Source organism: Thermobia domestica, chromosome 16 (genome assembly GCF_964235325.1).
Source record: "Thermobia domestica chromosome 16, izTheDome1.hap1.1, whole genome shotgun sequence".
Lineage (NCBI taxonomy): Eukaryota > Metazoa > Arthropoda > Insecta > Zygentoma > Lepismatidae > Thermobia > Thermobia domestica.
Window position 1 is genome coordinate 127,026,504 of NC_137469.1, and position 13,418 is coordinate 127,039,921.

Sequence of the window (13,418 nt, forward strand, 5' to 3'; positions counted from 1 at the left end):
ACATGGCTTTACTTTTTAAAATTTCTTACGTGTGAATACAATTAACAGTATCAAACTTGAAAACGTTCTATGAAGAATGACTTCGTGCAACAAAACTTTAAGCTGCGTGAGTAATCCAACATTTTTTTCTTAACAGATCACTCAAATATTTCTTAATTTTATTTATTCATTCAGTTCTGGAAGAACTTCGTTATCAACTGAGTGTAGTGTGATCAGTCAAATAATTAAAAATTTTCAAGACTCATCAAACTTTTAAATAATACAATTAAATTTTAACAAGTTTGTGTAACAAACGATAAAATACATAAGCAAAGTTTGTGGAACAAACGAAATTTTTTAAATTCACACTGCAAGTGTACTTATGAGCTAGCATAGGTAGCGTACCAATTAAACTTGTAAAATACTAATGTTACATTTTTTTATTCAGTAAAAGTTCTTTTATTAAATAAAAATCAAAAATAAAATTTTCATATACTTATTTACGTATAAAAACAAAAGAATAAATATACAAACGTAGAATATATACAAATATAAAAACTAAAATAATATTTACATATAAAGATAAAAAATCAAAATAATATTTACCTATAACGATAAAAAAGAAAAAAGAAAACAAACATATCCTACAACAATGTGTACATTAGGGTGGTCCAAATTTATATGGGGAAAAATTAATTTAGGAATTTCTTTGGACTCACCCCTTAAAATGGTTCCATATGGAACCAAATTAAGCCAGGAGAAAAATTAGATCCATTCAATAATTTTAAATGGTGCCCGAAACGACCTAAAATTTTGAATTCGTTTACAATACATAGTTATGGGGAAAAGCTGGAATAAGCTCTCGTAATTTAGAAACGGCTCAAGGGAATGAAAATATATCTTGGATAATGGAACTAGAAGAAGAGACAAATCTATTCTTGTATAGGTTATCATGGCGGCCGTCTTGGTCCGCCATCTTGAACTCAGGTCAATTTTTTTAAATAGGAAGAGGGTCATGTGACATATCTTTTTGAGGTAACATTTTACCAGATGCATAAGTCTGGTATTTTTTTAAGTTACCTATATTCATGTCAGAGTTATTACATATGAAAAACAAAATGCTTCATGTAATGTTATTTTATTGCAGTTATGGAACACAGATATGTAACAATTTTGGAAGCCTTTTACATAAACTGAAACAAACTGCTTGTTTCGCTTTGAACTACAAATAAGTTTTTTTCCATCAAGATGATTCATAGACCATTATGAGGAAAAAGAAAAAAAATATAACTTCGAAGAAATTGAAATATCCCTTATTTATGTAGTATCTTTTTGGTAAGTTATGAATCTTATTTGCTACATAGTTCACTTTGTCGCATATAGGAAAATATTCTCTGTGGGCTTTTATTATCTGCAAAAGAAAGTGTTTGTGCTCCTTATTTTTCGTAAGAACGTTGTTGCAATCTTCTATTAGTTACACTCCCCTTTCTGCACACCGTTTGTTACGTGGATGAATTAAACTATTGTCTTTACTTGAAGATAGTCATTGTTATTTAGCCATGAAGTCGGTTCATGCTTAAGAAACCCTTTGGGTATTTTAAATCTCTCGAGGAAAATTTGTTTGTTGTAACAAAATCACTGATTTCTCTTTTCACAAGAATTTTTATGGTATCATCTCTTGCGTCAAGCCTCTTTGCTGCGTCACGGTTTCCCCTTATAGTTTTAATTCTTTCAACCATTTTTTGCTTTTCCATTTGGTAACTCCATCATCAAAAAACCCCAGTGCTACATGTTCCTCCGTCAAGTATCAGAGTTGGCGTGAAAATTTAGAAAGAGCCACTTCAGATAATTCAGCATCTATTTGTCTTTAACTGTACAAATCTTTCAAAAAATGTAGATCTTGTAATGGTGAATGGGTGAGCAAAATTCAACACTTCATTTCTTACATCGGAAATATTGTTTGTTACATCATCATCAATTCCTGGAATAAAGTTAGTGCAATCTATTTTAGACCACTCATTCTGAAAACACTTCAATAGGAGAACGTCCAGTCCAGACGCAAACGAAACACAACAGTTATCAAATACACATTTTAAAACTAATCCATAAATGTTTTGTCTACAAGGAAGGTATAGAAGGTTATTTTGGAGCTAATGCTCTAGTAGAATGCAAGCACCGTTGACAAGATCCATATTGCAAGGAATAGTGTCACAATAAAATGCCTACACGAACTTTACCAAGTTCCATTCTTCAAGCGAATGTACTATAGTAGAATCAATATGTTCTTCTCTCGATGACGACAAAATGGAAACACCAATTAGCCTCTCATGACCACTTCCTGTAATAATTATTGATAACCTGCCGGCAGTCTCTCCGCCAGTCAAATTCAGCAGTAGTTTTCCGTTTCAATGCACAACTAACGCACTTGATGCACTCTGAAATTGTTTCTTGTGGTTCTGTGCAACTTCACTACAGGTTTTCTCTCATCATCGGTGAATGGAAGACCCATTTACTGCTAGTTCCTCTACATTATGGCCTAATGCCTATGCTGGCGCTGTCAGAATATGTATTGCTGCTCTATGAGTGATCTTTTATCGATTAAGAGCAACATGAGTCTTTGAGTAATAAAATTAGTTTTCCCCCCGTTTACATCTCTTGGACGGTCCGGGCACACACGCATTCGTATTTACATTTTTTCTAACATTCTCAACTGGGTTTTCCTCTTCATTACATGAACTGCTTCATGTGTTTTGGCGTATAAAGTTCAAACAAATTATTTTCAAAAGTGCATTTTCTTTCGTCTTCCTCTTTCGCTTGAAGCCGTGCATATCCCTTTCGTTCTTTCCACGCCATCTCATGTCTACTTTTAGTCGTGTAAGAATTCTTAATCTGAAAAGGAGAAATCTTTTCACAGGTAATAATTCTTACATGACTAAAGCTATCTTTGAAATAGTGCCAAATTTGTGCTTCTGGTAAAACGATACCTCAAAATGATATGTCATATGACCCCCTTTCTATTTAAAAATTTTAATCTGAATACAAGATAGCGGATTTTAAGATGGCCGCAATGCCAGTACTATATAAAATTAGATATGTTTTATCCTCTATTTCTATTATCCAGGATATCTTTGCATTACCTGTAGTCGTTTCTAAATTACATGAGTTTATTCCAGGTTTTCCCTATATACTAGGTGCTGTAATCGGATTCAAAATTTTAGGTAGCTTGAGGCACCATTTAATATTATTTAATGAAGCTAATTTTTCTTCTGCCTTAATTTAGTCCCATATGGAACCATTTTAGGTGGTGAGATCAGCCCGATCTGAAAATTGATATTTATGGACCACCCTAATGTACATTAACACGTTTTGTCTTTTTTTAAATAAAATATCTACTAATATTGTAAAATATTCGTTTTTTATCAAATTAAATATATTTTCTCAAATAAACATCTAATAGCACTTTTCGGGTGTCATTTCATATATATATTGAACAATTCATTTCTAACACTATCTTTCACCATAATGCACCATATCTCACTTTCCAGTGTTTCAGTGTCAATAAAAAGACAACGATGAGACATTTGTCGGGTGGAATCATAAACGCAGCCCTCACACAGTTAGACATAATTTGGGTCCCAGCTTAGAATACTTTCTTTAACACATTTTTCATCTACAAATACCGATGAACAATTACATTCACACTCAAACTTTTCTTCTTCGCCCCACACTGACAAGTCTAGTGAATATTTTCGCGGGAAACTTACAAAATCCACTGGTGAGACAGTTGCTGATGGTGATTTTGATTTGTAATCGTCCAGTTCTTCTAATAATTGTAGAATTTCTTCTTCCTCCCCTTCACTGAATTGATCTGCAAATGGTGGTATTTCTTCTACCACTCCCTCACTGAATAGCTGTGGAGATGATGGTCTTCCTTCTTCTTCTTCCGCTTCACTGAATAGGCCTGAAGATGGTGGTCTTGCTTTTTCCTCCCCCTCACTAAATAGGTCTGAATATGGTGGTCTTTCTACCTTTTCTACTAAACTCCATTTGATTGTTGGGATTTTTACTCATGTTGCTGCTAATGCTTCTGGATCATCTGCTGAAGTTCTTACTGCTAACCCATCTAAAGGTGCTGTCCCAATTGAAGCCTGTACTAGACCAAGTGATGGTTGTAGGGATCAGTGGCGGCGGTTGGACGTTAAAAGTGAGGGGGCAAGACATGATCTGAATATTTGTATATAAATGTTAGTTTTCCTGGTTGTTTCTAACATTTTGTTTGACGAAAGGTTGTATAACTAATAGGATACTATATTTTCAGTTAAAATACCGTATATCGTATATAATACTTTATTAAGTAAATTGAGAAGAACAACGCAAGTAGATACTAGCCCTTTGTACTCTTAAACAACGAAAGTGTAAGAAGAGATTTGATTCCTTGCTCATGAACATCTTAAAATTCTGTCTGGAAAATTGTGCAAAACAAATAAATAGAAAGGATAATATTAATCATAGTAATGAATAATGATGCTTGTTTTGCAAAAGTTATATTGAAACTGAGGATTAATGAAAAACGTAATATTTAATTCAACACATGCTATTAAATGTATGTTATTACTCTTAGAAAATGAAAGGCAGTAAATACTACAAGCATATGCTACGACATTTAAAGAAATATTTGCTTTTGCAACTTCTTGAAATATGTTCGTTGCCATTAGGTGCAATTTCACTTTCTTGGAACACATCAAAACACAACAATACTTACAATCCACACTTCAGTTATACAAAATAAACTTAAAACCTAGAATTATGTTCAATTTACTAAATTTTATTGTATATACACTCGTACATCCTTAAACACAACACTTCACTCGTATATTACACTACAAAACAATGGAAAAGGTAGAAGTTGTTTCTTATCACGCTCTTTTTAATCGATATTCCTTACTTTAGAAAGAAGAAAAGACATTTTAGGAACTGTCAATTTTTGTGCAATTAAAGAATAACTTGTGAAATAGGCCCTACTTTTTTGCATAATGTTCTTTCGATTAGCTTCAAAGCGACTCACTAACATATCGAGCCCTTGTAAGAAGAAATGAAAGTATGCTGAAATTGTGCTCCAATAGGTTATTTTTTGGGGTTATTTTTTGTGGCGATTAAAACGCAATTACTGTAGCTTTCTTTACTCCACGGGAAGACAACCAATACGTATTCACGCAACAGCAAATATTATATGGCAGCATTTTTTCCTATTAATCAGTAACACATACAAAATCGTTACATTTCTAAATGAAACTATATACATTAATTGGTTACTTCAAAAAAGTGCGGGGGCAACTGCCCCCCTTTGCCCCCCCTAATCGCCGCCCATGGTAGGGATCTATCTAAAGATGTTGGAGCATTCGATGATGATGATGCTGCCAATAATGATGGTGATCGCACTGGAGATGTGGGAATAAAAAACTGGATCATGCCTCAAATCGATGATATCTTCTTCTATAATGATATCAGGAGATTGAGGAGAATCCCATGAAGACTTAAAATTCTTCTTTGGAGCTTCAAAACTATCGAATGAAGAACCTGACTCTAGCTCGTTACAAAGCGCAATTTCTTGCTGTACCTGAGTGTTAAACGAGTCCATGACGACACTATGCTCATTTTCTCTTCAAACCTCATATATAAAAAAATAAAAACGACGGGATACCACGTGATACTTTAAATTGAATTTGTCAAACTTCCATATTACTACATTTCAAATATTTTTTCAAAACAACCAAATTTCACTTTCCCAAAATTTCATAAATATTCGTTATAAGGAAAATCATGCTAACATATGTTATTCACGTAATCTCTTAAAACATCAACAACAACGTAGCACCATGTTCTGGTCATTCACACCTTCTAAAAATGAAATGCATGTTCCGTCATTAATGTTATTCAAGTAATTATACCGTTCATTCATAATTTGCTTTGAGCAAGAACAATATTTTAACAATACTGTTATTCAACTCATCATTCAGAAATCATCCATTTGGAAATAAATGGTATACATATTTTCAAAAGAAAAGGAAATCTATGTCAAACATTAATGTTGTTGTTGTTCAAATACACATACGTTATTTACAATATAAAACACATTTTTACTATTCCAGGTCATTATTCTCTAATGTTTACCGTTCGCAATGTCAAATTTCTTTTCTATTCTCTATTGGTATTCTGTGATGTTAAATTTTATTCTTTCTTTTATTTTCTAATGCGTACTGATCATGATGCCAGTTCTTTGCTACTGCATTGTTGATATTCTGTGATGTTAAATTTAATTTTATTCTTTGTTCGTATTCTCTGATACCTACCAAGTGCGGTGCCAAAGTTAATTGGTAATGTGTCAGCGACTTTTTCTGATGTTACATAGCAATAAGGTCTATCTCCTATCTAACCAGCTTTTCACTTCCGCCTATCCATCCACGTTCCAAAGTTCTTTTCTATTAGTCGGCGGTTTTCTCTGACGTGTACTCGCCGCGCCGCCAAAGTTAATTGATAATGCGTCAGCGACTTTCTCTGATGTTACGTAGCAATAAGGTCACCCACCTATTTAACCAGCTTTTCACTTCCGTCTATCCATCTGGGTTCCAAAATCACGCGAAAACTTCAGTTAGTAACGAGATTTCAGCGAGAAAGGAAGGAAGTACAATGACTAAGTTCTGCTTTCGAGTATATTATACATACATACATACATACATACCATGTCGATGGGAAAAGACTAAGTTCTGCGTTCGTGTATATTATACACACGATTGTTTTAGTATGGCACATACTGATCAACTATGTTATACATACAATCCAATAAAAAGTAAATGAATAAAGATTTCAACCCTATTTCTTCCTTCCTTCCATATCATGGGTTCTCTTCCTCGAATCAAATTCAGTTCACATGTCCCGCCACTCCATAGGAAATTTTTAACAGCGAGTAATTTAAAATTAAAAGTCAAATAAACAGGGTCCCAGGTTCAATTCCCGTGTCCGAGTAATTTATTACAAATTAGTTAAAATGTTCCTCCTCTCTTTTATGAAATAATACAAGAGAAAACAAATAAAGTATTGGTGTGCACGCCTCTGGCGTGGAAGTCCCCGAGCTCTATTCCCAGCACACACATTCATATCCCCTCCTTCTAATCCAACTTTCCATAGGGAAAGGAGAGGATAAAAGACATAAGGAGTCATTTGAGGACCCAGGAGGGTCCTGGAAAGCCAGGAATCATTTGCTTGGGGACCATTCTTTCCAGGGGCTATAGGAAATCCATTGAAGGGATCCTGCTTTTAACAATTAATTTTTTAAAACGCTCACACAACAATGTTCGAGGGAATAAAATTACATAAGCAGTGAACCATTGGAGGGATCCTGGATGGGGGCTATTGGATGGATCCTGGATGGGGGCTATTGGACGGGTCCTGGGAACCATTGGGGACCATGCTACTGCGTGGAGACACCAAATGTCACTCACTTCTCACATAAGTCATTCACCCTTTCCACGAAAACCTTTTAGAAATCATGACACATTTTCACATGTCGCAATTAACGTTACACACTATCCACTACCTTATCAAACATAAGAAAACACATTACGATTACGTCATTTACAGTTAGAGCGGCGTCTTTGTGTGCATTTTAAAAAATAACTACTGAAACATTGCTGTAACGCATGTGAAACTATTCCGTTAGTGCATAAAAATCACTGCAAAACCACATTTGGAAATTGAATGGGTGAACAGTTTATAAATAGGGATGTATGCGAGACGAGATATGAGAAATGCCAAAGTCTCGTCTCTTGTTTCGTAAAAATGTTTGAGTCTCAGCTTTTGTTCATCTCTATCAATGTTCTAAATCAATGACTTAATCTTGTATTCAATTTACTGTGAAGAAATACCCTCTTTCAGCACTCAAGCGAGATATCGTTTCCCAGTAAAATTTAATAAATAAATAATTTTAAAAATCAGGTATGTCTTCAGGTTTCGAGGTGGAGCGGATATTAGCTGCATCAAATGAAATTTCGTTACTGCAATTCCACCATTGGACGTTTCCTCCCTATGGATATATACCTATCTTTACAGGTATTTTTTAACCTTATATGAATAACGAATTTAGAAGAAACACTTTTTTCTTAATTTCGCAATTGCGGGGGATTCGTGGAGTCTTCAAACATAGATATAAGTACCGGTAGCTTCTTTTCTTCTTTAAATATTCTACAATTTACGAACTTCAGCCTGAAAGCCCCTCCATGTGACGGCCACTGCCTTATATAGCAATAAATACAGTATAATTCTCAAATAAATAACTTCTATGACATTCCCATTTCAGTATCTATTTTCTTCCATTCTCTGTTTAAAACGTGCCTATTATAATGTTTGTGTTTCTTATTCCATATTGCTGGAACATTCCCCACCAGTTCTATTAATATGTTTTTCATAATCAAATATAATACTGCAGCAAAACCTCTCGAAAATAGAAACAAACATTCCTCTGCAGACCAAATTCTAAACAAATGAACACTTTATTCCGTGCAGCACTTCAGGGAGAACCAATGAGAACACGAGCCACAGCGATGCTTCCGCTGAACATCGATGTAAAAACAAACTCGGTTGTTCATTATCTCGACCACTAATTCACCCTTGCGGTCTACCCCGAAGTCGCGATGTAGCGTACAGCATCGACATGCGCTTACTCATTTGAATGCATGAGTTTGTGCCAGTATCGAGGGTGCGACCGCGACTTAAACCTCGACCTCGATCGCGAGGTCTCTTCGTTATGTACCCTTATGTACTATGTTAGTTCATGCTTTTCTACAATAGAATGTCCCAGTGTTTGCTATTCTAGTCTTATCTATAATAATTCACATAATAATACTTTTGAAACTAATTCTGGACAGTTAATCTTACCGTTTAATAATTTATGTAAGAGCAACAGATCAAACACCTATCTCTTTTTTCCTAATACTTGAAAGCTAAAATTCGTTACTAATTCTTCATAGGGGACATACTTTGAGTAGAAACCGGTCTTCTTGTATGAAAGAATTTTTAAAAATTTAACCTGTATATTTTCTATTGAATCAGAGTATTTAGTGACATTTGGTGTCCAAACAGTACAACAGTATTCTAAGTTTGACCTCACATACGAAAAGTATATCATTATAAATGTTGATTCTTTGAAGAAATTGTGTCCTATCCTATAAAATAAACCTAGGTTTCTATATGCACTACTCATTATTGCGTCAACGTGTTGAGCAAAGTTTAATTTGCAATCAAATATAACTGTAAGATATTTGATAGTATTTGGGGTAGACAAGGAAGTATCATTTATTGTATAGATAAATTTGATTGGATTTTCTTTCCTCGTCAAAGATACAGATTTACATTTGGACATATTCAGGACTAATTTATTCTTCTCACACTATATTTGAATTCTGTTGATCCTGTTGAAGTTTCATGCAGTCATCAATTGAACTTACTTGGAAGAATATTGAGATCATCGGCAAAAAGAAGTTTTAATACACAGAGAAATATCATTATTAATAAGACGAAAGACAGGGGATCTAGATTAGATCCTTAAGGGACTAAAATAGAGTCCTGAATTTGAAAATTACCCGTAATATTAAACATCGTCTAGGATTATTCAACTGAACGCTCACCAGCCTACTGTGAGAAGAGCTTTTTATGTTGGAATTTAATATTTGTATCGTTATTTGTACATTTTATGCTATTAATATATTGTTGTGTATGAAGTTCAAAATAAACATGAATAGCCTTGATTTCAATAATTCAAAACCATATTTTCATTAACTTTTATGTTTTAACTACAAAAGCCATTTACTTTTAAAAAAATGACATAGTACCAACTTCTTTTATCATATATTATGATCTAACATTCCATGTTTAAATCTAACAGTACTGAATAAACTCTGGTTGTTTTTCATAACATACACTGTAAAAAAATCGCTGTGTTATTTCAAAGACATGCCTATGTGTTAACACGATTTTGTTAAAATATGACACAAACAGGTGGTTAGAACAACTCATCCTCCATTTTGCGTGTCAAATGCCAGTAGTTGAAATGTGTGTTAAATTAACACAAGTGTAGAATCTTCGGTGTTGTTTTCTGCGTAATTGCCAAATATGTTGGGCATCTAATTATAAAGGCGTATAAATTGAAGATACAGACAAACACAGTAGAAAGAAATACTTAAACAAATCCAGGTATACGCAAACTTTCAACATGCAAACCGTACGATGCGTTTTCAATTGTGTTACATATTGTTTCTGAAGAAATATGCCAACAGCAAGAAACAAAATCGTATTACTGTGTCACTTGAACACTGCACTAGAGCTCACCAATCGACACCAAGGAAAGTGTTTCAAAAATGGCGGTAAACAATTTGAATCACGATTAAGAGGCAAAGAAATTATAAGGATATAGGTAAGAGTTTCCTATCATTCTTGAACAAGAAGTTTATGAAGGTTGCGTTTCGCACCATCAAGAAATACTTCACATTAAATGTTCGGGAGAACGACTAAAATTTTTATGAAGATTTTCTATATGAAGTTTTCTGTAGTTTACTATTCTTTTTTTTAAATTAGAATGCAGTAGTAAATATAGTTTACTACTCTTATTTGAATCTTCGGTAAGCGTAAGCAAGCACACCACAAGGTTTTCCAACACAGAAAAATTGTTATATCAACACCACACACACCTAGTTATTTCAACGCCGAAATAGGTCTCGTAGTAACACAGAAGTGGGGTCGAACTAACTAACACCGGAATCGGTGTTAATCTGGTGGTCTGACCTTGAATTTTAGCACAAGGAGTGTTGATTTAACACCAAACCGGTGTTACTTCTACAGCTTAGACCTAAAATTATGACACAGATTGTGTATTGAAATAAGAAAATGATGTTGAAGTAACACAGGGTCTGTGTTATATTGATACTTGACATGGTGGAATATTAACACAAAATATTAACAGACTACACACTGTGTTACTTTCTTGGTGTTCGTGCAACACTGCCACAAATAGCACTCCACACTTTTCTCGACATTATCGACCCTGACATGGTGCCGAATCAACATCGAAAATAACAGATCCGAATTTCACACCGCTCAACACCAGTTGTGTGTTTAAAACGTAACACACCCACTGTGTTAAACGCTAACACCGCGGGGTCTGTGTTGAACTAAGACCGCATAGTGGTAGTCACGCTGGAACCACTGCCCTGTGTTAAAATTGAGTTAAATTAACACAACCATTTTTTACTGTGTACTTGGTGGGCGCCTGGAAATTCTCGCCCCGGAAGCTTACAACCCACTAGACGGCCCTGGGATTAGTGGCCTTAGCTAAGGCGTGTAAAGTCTAAGAAAAAAATTAAATGAAATCTTTGAATTTTACGTCCCACGGTTATGCCGGGTAGAATAAAGGAGACGGTGATGATGAGAAATGAATGAAATGGTGGAATGAAGAAAGTGGGAGGAAACAGGAGAACCCCGAGGACACCCACGCACACGGTGTTTGTCCACCACAAAGTTCATTTGGCGCGAGCTGGGATCGAACCAAGAGTACCATGTACTAGTGGTGAACGCTCTACCACTGAACCTCCGAAGCCCTTCAAAGTCTATGGTTCGAACACATACTTCACAAGTGGATTTCTTTATGGTCAAACACTATGTGTGTGGTTTCTTCAATATTCTCTTGTTTCTTCAAATTTCTTTATTCCACCATTATAATCTAACTCATTGTCGGTGTCTTCCTAAGCCTCGGTGTAACGTGGAATACCAATCTTTAAAGACCAATTTACTACAGAAAGACGGCTTTTCTTTAGATTTTACAACATCCATAAAACAGTGGCAAAGACCATGAACAGTATTAAAGGCCAGTACTTGAGAAAGTTCTACACTGTAAAAAAATCGTTGTGTATTTCAACGACATGCCTATGTGTTAACACGATTGTGTTAAAATATAACACAAACAGGCGGTTAGAACAACCCATTCTCCATTTGGAGTTGTATGTGAAATGCCGGTAGTTGAAATGACACAAAGTCTGTGTGCTAAATTAACACAAGTGTAGAATCTTCGGTGTCGTTTACTGCTTGATTGCCAAATATGTTGGGTATCTAATTGCAAAGGTTTATGTACTAAAGCTACAGAAAATACAGTAGGAAGAAATAATTAAACAAATCCAGGTATTCACAACATTTCAACATGCAAACCGCGCGAAGTGTTCTAATTTGTTTTACGTAATGTTTCTGAAGAAATATGTCAACAGCAAGAAACAGCACCATATTACTGTGTCATTTTTACACTCCACTAGAGCTCACCAGCCAACACCGGAGACTGTGTTTCAAACATGGCGGAAAACAAGTAGAAACATGATTAAGAGGCAAACATATTGTAAGGATATAGGTAACGTTTCCCATCACTTTTGAACAAGATGTTGGTGAAGGTTGTGTTTCGCATCATCAAGAAATACTTTACAATAAATGATGGGGAGGACGACAAAAGATTTTATGAAGATTTTCTAAATGTCGTGTTCTGAAATTTACTATTCTTATTTTAAAATTAGAATCTTCGGTAAGTGTAAGCATACACACCACAAGCTTTTCAAGTACATGGTTACATCAACACCGCACACGGAGTTATTTCAACATCAAAATAGGTGCCGTAGTAACACAGAAGTGGGGTCGAACTAACACCAAAAACAGTGTTAATCTGGTCGTCTGACCTTGAATTTTAACACATGGAGTGTTGATTTAACACCAAAACTGTTTTACTTATACAGCTTAGACCTAAAATTATGACACAGATTGTGTATTGAAATAAGAAAATGATGTTGAAGTAACACAGGGACTGTGTTATATTGATACTTGACATGGTGGAATATTAACACAAAATATTAACAGACTACAAACTGTGTTACTTTCTTCGTGTTAGTGCAACACTGCCACAAGTAACACTCAACACTTTTGTCGACATTATCGACCTTGACATGTTACCGAATCAACACCGAAAATAACAGATCCGAATTTCACAGCGCTCAACACCGGTTGTGTGCAAAAAGCGTAATACACGCACTGTGTTAAACACCAACACCGCAGGGTTTGTGTTAAATTAACACCACATAGTGGTAGTCACGCTGGTATCACTGCCCTGTGTTAAAATTAAGTTGAATTAACACAACCATTATTACTGTGTACTACGACCTTTTGAAGCGTGCAAATCTGTGAGTCGACAGAGCAAGCTCCTACTTCTAAATAAATTAGATAATTGTAATCTACTTCTTATACATTTTCTGAAGACTAGTCTTGTTTCCTAATTGCCACATCGTATATTACAAGTTTGTTGATGCTTGTTAATGTGGGAAGAGTATAGAAACATTCACTGTTTTCCCTGTGTATTTGTA

General features: G+C 34.9%; 1 protein-coding gene across 3 annotated transcripts in view; it reads right to left on the reverse strand.

The window, feature by feature from the left end:
- The window catches only part of LOC145673400 (uncharacterized), a 537,699-nt gene that overhangs the window by 323,346 nt on the left and 200,935 nt on the right, over positions 1 to 13,418 (reverse strand). The gene's annotated exons all lie outside the window — the stretch shown is intronic.